This window comes from Helianthus annuus, chromosome 17 (genome assembly GCF_002127325.2).
Source record: "Helianthus annuus cultivar XRQ/B chromosome 17, HanXRQr2.0-SUNRISE, whole genome shotgun sequence".
Classification (NCBI taxonomy): domain Eukaryota; kingdom Viridiplantae; phylum Streptophyta; class Magnoliopsida; order Asterales; family Asteraceae; genus Helianthus; species Helianthus annuus.
This window is the reverse complement of record NC_035449.2, coordinates 177,010,981-177,024,107: the sequence shown is the minus strand read 5'-3', so window position 1 is coordinate 177,024,107 and position 13,127 is coordinate 177,010,981.

Genomic DNA, 13,127 nt, shown 5'->3' with positions numbered 1-13,127 from the left:
AAAAACATTCAACTAAAGACCACTACAACAAACATCCTGCAACAAAATGAGCAACCCTATTTCCAATGGCAGTCTCCTCTAGATGATAGTTCCGAGTCTGACTCTTCTCCAGAATATGGGTTGTGCCAAACACAGGACCAATCTTCTTCTTCTTCCTCATAGTTCCAAGCATCCTTCAGGACTTTTGGGTCGTAATCCTCCTCCGGGTTAGGGTTGAAATCAAACTGTTGATTGTCATAGGTCTAAACTTTTTTAACAACGGGGATTTCTTCAAGCTGTTTCTTTTTTCCAAGAACGTCCTTCTGTTTCGGCAGTTGATGATTCATAACAACACCGGAAGACGATCCTCCTTCCTCGACAGGTTTAGATTTTTTCAATTTCTTTCCTTCCTCCAAATCAGGAAGCTTTGGGGGTAGTTCCCATTCCAAACAAGCTTTGATGTCTTCTTCACTCATGCAATTGTTTTGAAAGTGGGAGAAAGGAGGTAACCGTTTCTTACCATTGCACTTATCCATTACTGAGAAATGGTATTGCAAAGAAGAGTGATGAGGACCGATGGAGAGGTGTTTTCCAAGGGACTTTTTATAGATGAAACAGCGACCTAGTAGGAGATTTCTGGATGAAACAGCGACCTAGTAGAAGATTTCTGAATGAAACAGCGACCTAGGATAACATCTCTGAATGAAACAGCGACCTAGTATAACATCTCTGGATAAAACAGTGACCTAGGATAAGATCTCTGGATGAAACAGCGACCTAGTATAACATCTCTGGATGAAACAGCGACCTAGTATAACATTTCTGGATGAAACAGCGACCTAGTATAACATTTCAGCATGAAACAACGACTTTACTACTTTGATTGTTCAAACATAAATATTGACTCATACCCCCATCTCGAATTGCACCAACCACACACAATAAATGGGGGACCCGGAAGACTCGTTCTTGGAGCTGGAGGAAGTTCCCGATACCCCCCCCCCCCCTGAAAAGATCCCCAGAAAGACACGCTGGTATTATTACCCAATAGAAGTGTCTAGATCGTGGTCAAAAAATGTAATGGCGTTATATCATAACGGCGATTCTTCTTTCTGTTATAGCGGATTCCTTGGAAGGAGACAACTCGGGTCCGAGTTTTGGGGTGCCATACTTGGATACGAGAACTACGGTTACTTGTTGCCACTGGTAAGGAGTATAAATATAGGTTCTCCAAAAATTATGTTTTATTCTTATGTTATAAAACTTTTCCTGTTGTAGCATGTGTGTGGGTGGGTGACGACAATGATGAGGCTCAGATGGATTTTAGAAAACCAGAACAACTGTATCCATGGACGATTCTCCCACCGCAATTCCTGGACCTTTTGGGTGAGAATCCGAACCACCGTGCGTTACCTTTTGCCATTAGATTAAAGGAACATTACCCTCTATTTTGGGACATTGATACGGTAACATTATATCCCCCACTGTTTATTTTAAACCAAATATGTTTAACTTATATATTTTTGTCTCAGATTTATATTCCAATCTGTGTTGACCTTCAAGACTGGTTCATGGTTCGTGTTGATATGCGGACACTTCACCTTACCTTGTATTTTACTGGGACGTGTGCTTCAAGTGTTTCTGATGGGTCAAGCTTGATTCAAGTTAGGGTATACCCAACCCTAATAAAATTTGAATCGTTATTCAAAACATTTTTGGAACAAATCTCCTACTGGGAACATTCTGGACGCCCATATGTGGGAAACACAATGGTGACACATACTAAAGTTTGCCAACATCAGAAGGAAAACCCAGGACCTGTTTCAGGGGTGTTAGTTTGTATGTTGTTAACTAAACTGGTTAATGACGAGGAGCTCGGGATTGGGGGAGATCTTCTCGAGGCTTGCGTGAAATACAGACGAGAGATGGCAGATAAGTTTTATGCAACTCGTTTTTCACTCCCAATCGTGTAATAAAACATGCAATGCTTTATCGTATTTGTATTAGGTTTAAATTATTAAATATCGTGATCTGGCACTTTATTATATAGAAAAGCAAAAAAATGGCTTTTCGGCCCATTTTAGCCCCTCCAAACGAGGGGAAATGACCTCCGGCGAGACGATGCCACTGGCCTAAGTCCTTATTCACCCTAGCATAAAACACGGAGAAACCCGGTGTCGGTGACCTGCGACACACCGGTGAGAAAACAGGCCCAGAAAAGGCAAGGATGGCCCTTTTTGTCAAAAAGCAAAAAATGGCTTTTAGGCCCGTTTGGCCCCCCAAAACGAGGGGAAACGACCTCCGGCGAGACGACGCCACTGGCCTAAGTCCTTACTCACCCTATCATGGAACACGGAGAAACCCGGTGAGGGTGACCTGCGACGCAGCGGAGAGAAAACAGACCCAGAAAAGGCAAGGATGACCCTTTTTGTCAAAAAGCAAAAAATGGCTTTTAGGCCCGTTTTGGCCCCCCAAAACGAGGGGAAACGACCTCCGGCGAAACGAAGCCACTGGCCTAAGTCCTTATTCTCCCTAGCATAAAACACGGAGAAACCCGGTGACGGTGACCTGCGACGCACCGTTTAGAAAACAGACTCAGAAAAGGCAAAGATGGCCCTTTTTTGTCAAAAAGCAAAAATGCAAGAATATGAGGAAACATTAAATTTTTATTTTAAAGATAGTACGAAAGTACAATTCATAAACCAAAACAACATTCATGCTACATACAACGCCATCTATAAAGCTCGTTAGCCATGTGGCGACGGTAGTTGATACAAGCCTCTTCTACGTCACTTTCATCAATCAGCGACTTGCCTCTTACAAGGTTCTTCATCATCTTACAGACAAGCACCCCTGAATTTGCAATGTTACCATTGTCCTGAGGCACACCATCTTGAACAAAACCAAATGAAACTTTTTTTGTTTGTGCAGTATTTCCAGTTTCGCCAATGGTGGATTTGGTCAAGAAAATGCTTGAAGAAAATTGGAAAAATGTCCATGACGTTTTCAACCAGCTGTCGTTTTTCATTTCCCCATCTTTTATCAGTCCAATATTGTGTTATTTCCATGTTAAACATATCAACACGAAATAGTAACCAGTCCTCCTGTTTAATCCATATCGGAATATACAAATAATCAACCTCCCAAAATGGAGGGTACGGTTCCTTCCTTCCCGCCATGTCTACTGCTCTTAAACAATCCTTCGTATAACACACGTCTTCAAAAAATTGCGGAGGTAAAACCGTCCAACGCAATTTCCTTGACGGGTCTTTTAAAAGTTTAGACTGTCGTAGCCGCATCAGCCTTGACGTCCACACTTGAACATGCTGCCATAAAAATAATATATCTAATCAGTGATTTGTATAATAAAAATTAATAATGGTAAGATTGGAATTACAATGTCATTTAGGCATGCATTAGATTTGTAGCCTAGTAGGCTACCCCAAAAGCTTCTAGGTAGATGTATTTCCCCTAAAAAGCGAGAATAACAAAAAGGGGAATCCCCCTTTAGGTAAAAATCAACAGCATCCCTTGACCAATTTTCGGACTTATCGGTTGGAAATGCAAATTTTTTTCTTTCTGGAGGGCTGCCACCAGGTTTACTCGACTGAGCGGACGACCCGGGGTTATTTAGGATAACATTTCGGGTAGGCTTGGGAAAAGACGAAGTGTTAGAACGACCGATTGGACGTCTTAGTTTGTTTAGAATCGAAAATGAGTTTTTCTGGACCACATGCGAATTGTGTTGCTCATCAGCTACTTGATTGTCACCTTGGTTTGCCATAAAGGTGGTTGTGGTTTTTGTGGAGTTCTCATACTTGGTGGGGGTATTTATAGTGGGTGGAAATTCATTTAAAAATCATTTTTCTTTTTGAGAAAAATGCATATTGGTTAAAAACTGATCCAACTGATTTACTTCTCTTCTTTTGTGGCTCCCTGATTTCATACGAACCCTAATTCCCAAATCGATCCAACCTGAAGATGTCTCAATTTTCCGCTGCAAGCTCCAACAAGAAATCATATCAGCGCGGGGAAGCTTCTCAATTCCTCTGTTCATGTGGTGCAGCGACTTGCTACAAGATTTCAAACACTGAAGCTAATCCAAATCGCCACTTCTTATGCTGTGTAAGTTAAAATTATAGTTGATTGAAGTTAATTATATGGCTATTTCCTGATTGTTGTGTTTTATAGAAGAAAGATTGTGATTTTATACGGTGGGCTGATACACCTTCATCTCCACCTTCATCTCCAACTTCATATTCATGCCCTGGTTGTGAGAATGTAATACCAGCACTGTTAAGGAGCATGGAAAACAAAGATGATTTGGCAATTAAGTAAGCTAAGGAAGTGATGTTTTTGAAGATGTGTTTATTGTTTACTTGGTTCATGATTGTGGTGGTTTATGTGTATTTTTAGTTTAAGTTTTAGAAGTTCAGTATCAGTTTACTTTACTTTGAACTAGTTATTGATGTCTTTTTTTGGTTAATGTAATGGACTTTTTAATGCTATGAAATTTGTTCAGTATCAGTTTACTTTGAACAATAAAATAATAGTAAAATATATTGCACAAATAACAACAACAAAAAACACAATATATTAATTCGAAAATGTATTACACTCTTAAACCAGTTAACTATGGGTCATTCGGTGGCCACAGGTTCAAGTCGAGACGCCAGTCTAAGGGGTTTGGTTCAGGATTTTGATAACGGGTCCGGTGATCTTCGTTACTTTGGTTATGGGCCCAGTACTGATAGTCTGTTTGGCTTTCCGGCATAAAGTTGATCATCTGTGACGAGGGGATAACAAACCCTGCCTGACTTATGTTGGGGTCCATGATCTGTGGCGAGGGGGTAAGAAACCCTGCCTGACTTATGTTTGGGTCCACAAACTGATTGTTGTTACCCATATCATTTTGTTGGAGGTCCAATAAGTCGGTGACGTCATACCCGCCAGAGTTGCATGCTGTAGCCAACATTGAATGCCATAACTCAGTATTATCATTGTTTGCGGCTAGATTAGCGTCCGCAAACATAGTTCCAACGTTTTGTGACCCACCAAAGTTTCCCGCAAAATTTTCATTTTCGTTAAAACTGTATCCTGATCCCCCTGTTTCGAAGCTTGTGCCCCAATTTGATGTCCCGGCCTCTTGAACATTTCTACCACCACGACCACGACGCCGTGGCCTCCCTAACCTCTGTGTACGAGGATATGAAACAAGGTCCACCGGCTCCTGTGTCAGGTGAGTCGGATATTGTGTGTATTCTGGAACATTAGACATCTCAAGGGCCCGATACGCCGCACCCTGAATAAAGTCCAGATTTTGAGATCGGTGAATTAGACCCATCGTCTCCGACTGCAAAAAAACAAATTAATCAGTAATTTTTATACTAAGAATAATAAAGGTAACTTTGAAGAATTTTAAACTTAAATATACCATCATTTGGACCCTTGCTCCTTCGTCTTGAAAACCGCTCGTAGGGTCAGGTGGCAACCGTGGGTTCGTCAGATATAACACGGTATGTTGCATGTACCACGCCATGTAATCATTGGCAACGAAAACAATTGTGATGAATTCCCCGGTGACCAAGTTTTCATGACGTGTGTCCCACCCACCAACATACTGATTGTGACGAGATCTCCAATTCCACCTGGTTTTCCCGCACCGGTTTATGGAATGAAGCCTGGCATGCTCAGTTGGATCTATGTTCCGTTCGCCACGCACCGGCCCTATTCACTTGCTTATCGTAGAGGCTGTAAGTAAACATTGCCCTGCAACTGGACCATGCCAAACTGTCTCATCACTCGTTGAGGATAGTGATGCTCCACAAACGAGTAGTATATCAGAGGGCAACAACTCAGCCAAATTCCCATACCACTACGACATATATCGGGGAGTCTACCCACATGTCGTCGTAGGGTCTCCAATTAAACTGAAACAAAAAAAATTCAAACTTTAGAAACGTGTTCAAAAAAACTTAACTTTTATATGTCAACAACTAACAACTATACCGTTTCCTCGGTGATAAATTGCAGCTGAGATCTATATGTTCTCAGGCAATGTGTGGGAACCTCTGTACAGGTTAAGTTTCCCTTCCACCTACAAAGATAAATAATAAATTAACATAGTGTTATATAAATACCGAAAAAATAAATTTATTTTTTTCCAATTTAGTATACCGAGCAGCTAACGGGGCATTGTAGTGGAACTCGGCAATAGCAGGAGCAAAATAACGAAACCTCTCCCAAGCCCACACTTGTAGAAGCGACACTGGGCCAGTAACAGCTATAGCATTAGGTGTTGCAGCGTTACAAAGGTTTCTGTAAGATAACACAGCACTGCCCCAACTATAACCCGAACATGCGGGCAAGTCTTGAAGAAACTCCAAAAAATTTAGAGAAATCAGATTGTTTGCATTATCAGGAAAGACTGTGCACCCTATCAAATAAAATATTATTAAGCGTGCACAAAAAAGGCAGTCTTGATCTGATGCTTGATTTTCAAAAAAAATCTGACATTATTAATTGTAAAACTCGCGTCGACTTAACCCTTTTGCCATTCACTTCAGTTTCCTCAGGGGTAAACCCCAACACATCTTGACACCTTTCTCTTGCAGTATACATTGTTATACCAGTGTCAGCCCCAGATACAGGCTCCCCATCTATTGGTAGCCCCACAACACGTTAACATCCTGTAATGTCAAAGTGGTTTCGCCGAAAGGAAGGTGAAACGTGTGAGTTTCTGGCCTCCACCGCTCAACCAACACAGTTATTAACGTGTGGTCTATATACCGGTACCCAATGTCCAGTATCCCACTGAATCATGCTGCACATATTAAAGCTTCTACCCTGGAACCAACCGGATGTTGTTTCATATACTTCTAGAACGATCGATCTGATCGTTTAATATTTATTGGGTTACTGTAATTTTTGGGATTTTTGAAAACCTCAAACGCCCGGTGATCCTTGTTCAAAAACAAGACCGATGCATTAAGAGGACCAGGATGACATTCGAAACTCATCTTCGGCAGATCAAAATTCACAGAATTTTTTTTGGTAAACTAAGGTTTGAAGGTTGGTTTTTTAGGTGTTTCAAACGAAATGTGCTTGTGCTTTGGTTTATGTACATCTTTAAAGACCGTTTCTCTGCATATATGACAACTTCAGAGATTTGACTACACACCTTTATCTCTGTATCACTCATCACATGATTAATTTGTGAATGCATAGTGAAAAACAGTAGACTTCTTACACTACCTGATTTAAAAATTACAAAGAAATTAAACTTTGGAGGGTGTAGTCATATCATGTGAGATAAGAATGCATGCATTTGCAGAGGTGAGAGGTATGATTTTGCATGTAATAGTATTGCATATGGCAGTCTTTAATGGTAACAATTTTAAATTAAAACTCACATGTGACTCCTCCTGCAAACAACACAGACATGTGACTCCTGTAAACAACACAGTCGACTAATCACAAGATTGTTGCACCATTTTGCGATTTTCAGGAAGAAAGCTGTATCAAACAGCGATCTTTTTAATAAAGCTATATCAAACAGCGACTTTCAGGAAGAAAGCTTTATGAAACAATGACGTTTTATAAGAAAGCTTTATCATACAGCGATTATCAAACAGCGATTTTGAGGAAGAAAGCTCTATGAAACAGCAACCTTATTAAGGTCTTTCTTTGAAACAGCGACCTTCATCAACATCACAGATTGAAACAGCGACTTTATTAAAGTCTTTCTTTAATACAGGGATCTTCTTACCTTGTGCAGAGAAATAGAGTCCACCTGCGACGATAGGCGAAACAAGTTTCACACATAAAAGAAATTGACGGCGATAAGTCGTATTATTACAACAACATTAGAAGCAAAATAACGTTGTTGTGGAGGCTGCGGTCATTGCTAAAATTCCTCAAAACTGCGATCCTGCGCGGCAGTGCTGTGTATGATGACCATACCAGTGGCAATTTGTGCAATAGCGACAATTCGCTTCTGGCGGGTGATGATACGTACACGTGAAGCACAGGGGATGGGGCCCATTGTAAGCACGTTTCAGTTGAACTGGGACTGCTCGGAGGGGTTTTGGTTGTGACAGTCCAGTTGTTGCAGAGTCTGGGCTCACTGTCTTTCGCTTGCGGCTAGGTTGTGCTTCTTGAGATGATGCAGTGTCGTCGGCGGATTCGTCTAGCGATTCGACGGAGACATTGTCGGAGCGATCCTTAGAAGAACCTTCAGAGGAGTCGTCAGATACACCATCGGCCGATTCGCCAGAGGAATCGTCGGATGAGTTGATGATGATTGCCTGATGAGCTTGTTTGACAGGCTTCTTGGAGAAAAATCCGTCCAGGACTCGTTTATTGTTGATCTCTGCGGCTAAACGGTAGGCTTCTTCGATGGTAGCAGGTCTTGCAGCTTCGACGAAATCACCCACACACTCAGGCAAGCCGCGGATGTACTTTGAAATGGCTTTTTCTGTAGTGTTGACTTGACTTGGGCAGATTGTACTAAGCTGCTTGAACCTTGCGGTATAGCCAGCATTGTCACCTTCGGTTTGCTTGATCTCCCAAAATTCGTTTTCTAGCGTCTGGACTTCGTGAGGAGGACAGTATTCTTCCTTCATGAGTTCCTCCAGCTCATCCCAAGAGAGGGCGTAAGCTGCGGAGATCCCACGTTTGTTGCGTTCGGCGGTCCACCAGTCGAGTGCTCGCGATTGAAATGCTCCGGTAGCGCAAGTAGTACGGAAACTATCGGGACACCCACTTTGACGAAGGCTAACTTCGATAAAATCGAACCACCGGAGTAGTTAGGTCACACCTCCTTCACCTGTGAACTCTATCGGGTCACCGGCTTTGAAGTGTTTGTAGAGAAACGTAGATTGCGGCGCTTCCGTCTTAGAGTCCTTCGAGGCTCGAGAGTTGTTGAGAGAGTGCACTTGAGCGATAATTTGAGGAATGAGCTTGACCACTTCCTTGGTCACAAGCGAGGCAATCCTCTTATCGGCGCTTCGTTTGACTCTCCTCCTAGCTGTTCGTCTCGAGGTGGAGTTGTTGGAAGGCATCTAGACAGAGAGAGATTTGAGAATGAGATTCGATCATAATGATTTTGAGTTTACGATGCGATTGAGCGCGATCGAAACTTGTAACGCGCAACATAAATAGATTCACATAGGAGCCACATAGGAGACACGAAACTTCCTAGATTCTCACACAAGGATTTGGTTGTACCTAGATATAGATAGTTGTAGTTTATACTTATACACATATGATACGACTTAGAATGCGCGAGGGCGCGTTGAGAGAGGGAGAGAATGCGAGGGAAAAGTGGGCAATTAGACATTAGTTTTGTTGCGGACATTCGGTCTTTGTTTTGGATTGCGATGGCTGTGCGAGTTGTGCATTTCGTAAAACAGGGGGCGAAAATTGACAATCGGGAAATAAGCACATATAACGTAAGACCGGCGACTCGTGGGCTTAGCAAAGTACTCGGAGTGCCTCGGGTGTTTAGGCGTCGACTACCCAAGGTAACGCAATCACACCCAACAAGTTCGTGCGCGCGTGTTGACTTTGGAGACTTATGCTTCCACTGGGATGCAGCTTACGGCATTCGTCCTCTTAGTCCTCGCGTGGCTCGAGTCATTGTGGTGGTCGAGTCCTTGGTGAGAGCTTTTCAAAACCATTTTAGAGAGTGAAACGATTCATTAAGGTACGGGTTTCACCCCTGACTTAACAGTTTCATTCCCAATTGTGGTTGTGCTCATCGAATGAATCCGAGAGCTCCACTAGAATGTCGAAATGGAGGCTTTTGTCGAGGTATGGATGTCACTCCTAACTCGACGAAAGATCCTCGTGCTGGAAAATGCGCTGAGTGGACAATCCTATCGAGAGTTATTGGTTTTCACACCTGATCTCGACTGGATCACTCGGTTGTGAGATGCGAGTATTTTTGAAAACATGTGCATTGTATCAGCCTTAGGAAAGGCTAAGTAGTATTTCAGCCTTAGGAAAGGCTTCTTCGTGTGAAGCTGTAGTGCGCGGGGTTCACACAAAGTTGTAGATTTAGCAATTTTGATCGAAAGTATTAGGTAGGCGCAATACAAACCCTACCGGGTTCGTACGAGTCGGCCTGTGGGTGCTTAGACTATAGGCTAGGCCAATTTCTAAGACATCGACCCGGACTAGGTCGAGTCTTACCTAATTCCCTATCGTTGTGGCTCTGATACCAATCTGTCACACCCCAACCGATGGCGGAATCATCGGGGCGCGTCACTAGGCGAATCAGATTGCTCAAGAGAATCCATAACAACTATATTGCGATAATATTTATTAAACTCGTTATCCCATACTAACAAATAATACAATCACATAAGTCATCACAGATTTCTTGTCCTCCCGAACAATACAAATCCGGCAACCTAGATTTTAGGTGAGTGTCTAGACTTCCTAGCTTGATTTGATGAAGACTTCAACTAAACCTGCAACATACGTTAAAATATTGTCAATACAAAAGTATTGGCGAGTATACAGGTTTGATATTCACTAGTATAATAGATTGAAAGTGCTGCGAATTTCCACATGCATAGACGTAATACACGACATACATACTCACATAACTGAAACTACCAGCTAAGTCCTCGATGCTCGATCCTTCGATGGCATAACTAGACCCCGTCGGGCGCAATAGTATTATACTAGTCGTGGTGGGACGTCACGAGTATAAGTCCTAGCACATATGTAACTAGCATCACGTATATCTATGCAAACAGTTATTCGCAAGTGATAAATTGATTGACTAAATGGTTCGTTGATGAATTCGATTTATAAGGAACATACGTTACACCCAAAATTCGATAAAAAGGGGTCAAGTATACTCACAGTGCGTATTTGACGAGTAGACACAACTTGATTTGGATTGATTGGGGGTACGTCTGAGTTATCCTGGTTACAGATCGTTAAGCGGTGAATAGCGTGTTGAATGGTGGTGAAAGGACCAAAATTGGTTCGGACATTGATGCTTGGGCTTGTTCGGTCGGCTGGACATGTGGTCCGTTCGGTTACCATGCTATTCGTTCGGTTATCATGTGCTCCGATCGATCAACATGCTATCCGATCGGTTAATCATGCTAGCCGATCGGTCAACATGCTAGCCGATCGGTTAACATGTTGTTCGACTAGTTAGATGCTAGCCGATCGGTTAACATGTTGTTCGATCGGTTAGATGCTAGCCGATCGGTTAACATGCTAGCTGATCGGTTAACATTCTGTCCGATCGGTGAACACTTTGCCCGGGCGGTTAAAGCTTGTTTGCTGTTCGATCGGACAGCAGTTCGATCGGACGGCAATTCGTTCCATTGTCCAGATCGTGTCACACCTGATGGGTTTTGGAAGGATTTCAGATGATTTGACGGAGATAGGGTGTTATTATGCTAAACAACTGAAGCCCCATCAAATCCGACCCGTCCTAACGGCCGGGAACCACCCCATTCCATCAGATCTGGCCGTTCTTGATGGTTTTCCACGTGTTTAACCCGAAAACACACACACACACTTTGGCTAGAATACATAGATTTAGGTGAGATTTGTTATAAAACAGGTGAAATTTCTTAGACCCGAGTTGTTTATGGTAAGAATGAGGTCACACTTGAAGTTCATGAAGACTTATGATGACATCATCCTAGAAACATCTCAAATCCATAGGAATCACCCAACTTCTTGATTAGAAAACATGGATTCTGACGAGAATTATGTGAAAACGTATGGAAATTACTCAGATCTGATTCGTTCTTGCATGGGATGACATCACCCTAGAATGCCCAAAATCCTGCGATTTCACGGTTAAAAGTGGAGATTTAAAAGGTAGAAGGGTGGAGGAAAGCATAAAGATCAAGGAAGTACAAGATTTGAGTTGAAAACTTACAATAATCGCGAGAAATCGAGAGATAATAGGGTTGGAACCTCTGGTCGAGCAACAACAGTGAAAACAAGTGTGTTGGAGGTGAATGAGGGGTATTTATAGGGAAGGAGGAAGGAAGGGAGGGCAGGCTGGCCTGTCCGATCGGTTGGTCCAGCCGTTCGGCTGGCCTGTCCGATCGGTTAGCCCAGCCGTTCGGCTGGCCTGTCCGTACGGAGGCCTTTCGATCCTCGTTTTTGGTGCGTTGCGAAAGTTTGGGCCACATTTCCGTATATTTATATTATTTATTTATTTGTTATAATTAATCACAAAAAGGGTCGTATATACGTATATATATGTTCCATATGTTGGGTCAAATTGGAGAATGATGTTATCAATTATGACGGCTTTAGTTTAGCAATTTTAGTTTTTATATTATGTGGCATTTTTATTTGTAATAGTCAGATATTTTAGTGAATTTAGTAGGTTTTCCAAGCAAGAGGCGGCTTGCTTGGAGGACAAGGCTCAGGGGCTATAAATAGGATACTACACCTCAGTTGGAGGGTGTGCATTTAGGAGCCACCACCCCGGGGGAGCTCACCCGGGGTGAATCATTATCTTTTGTATTTTGTTCATCACTTTCAATGAAATTATCCTTTTACAATCCTTAAAGTTCCTATCTTTCTTGTTTATTCTTGTTAGTTTATGGCTCAAAATCACCCGTCTCGTATTATTTACCGAATCGAAACTGAAACCGGATCGTTTCGGGCCTATCATTTGGTATCAGAGCCTCGGTGGCTCGTTTCAGTTTCGGTTTGGTCGGCTCTTCACCGGAAAACCGCCGGAGACGTAAACGAGGCAGATCTGAGGTTATTTTGTTGTTGTTTTTTTTTTTTTGTCGCTCGGAGCTTGCGACTTTATGTCATCTTTATCTAGCCACTGTGCTCTTAAAATCAATCTGGGTTTGTGGTACTGGTTGTTGAATGTAAATGTGTATGGCGGATATGGTTTTTATCAGTAAGAAAGCCGGTTCTACATGATGGCAGCGAAGGTGGTGTGATGCGATGATCAGATGAGAAGAACCGGGTCACGATAAACCTGAAACCTTCTCTGGCGATAACTCCTCCTACGGCACCGGAACTTTGAAATCATGGCATGTTGAAGCAGATGAGAAGAAGCAGGTAAGCCCAGTCCCGTGAATCTTTATCTGATCTTTTTAAATGGTAGGCTATTATGTTGTTGGAGATAAGAGTGAGAG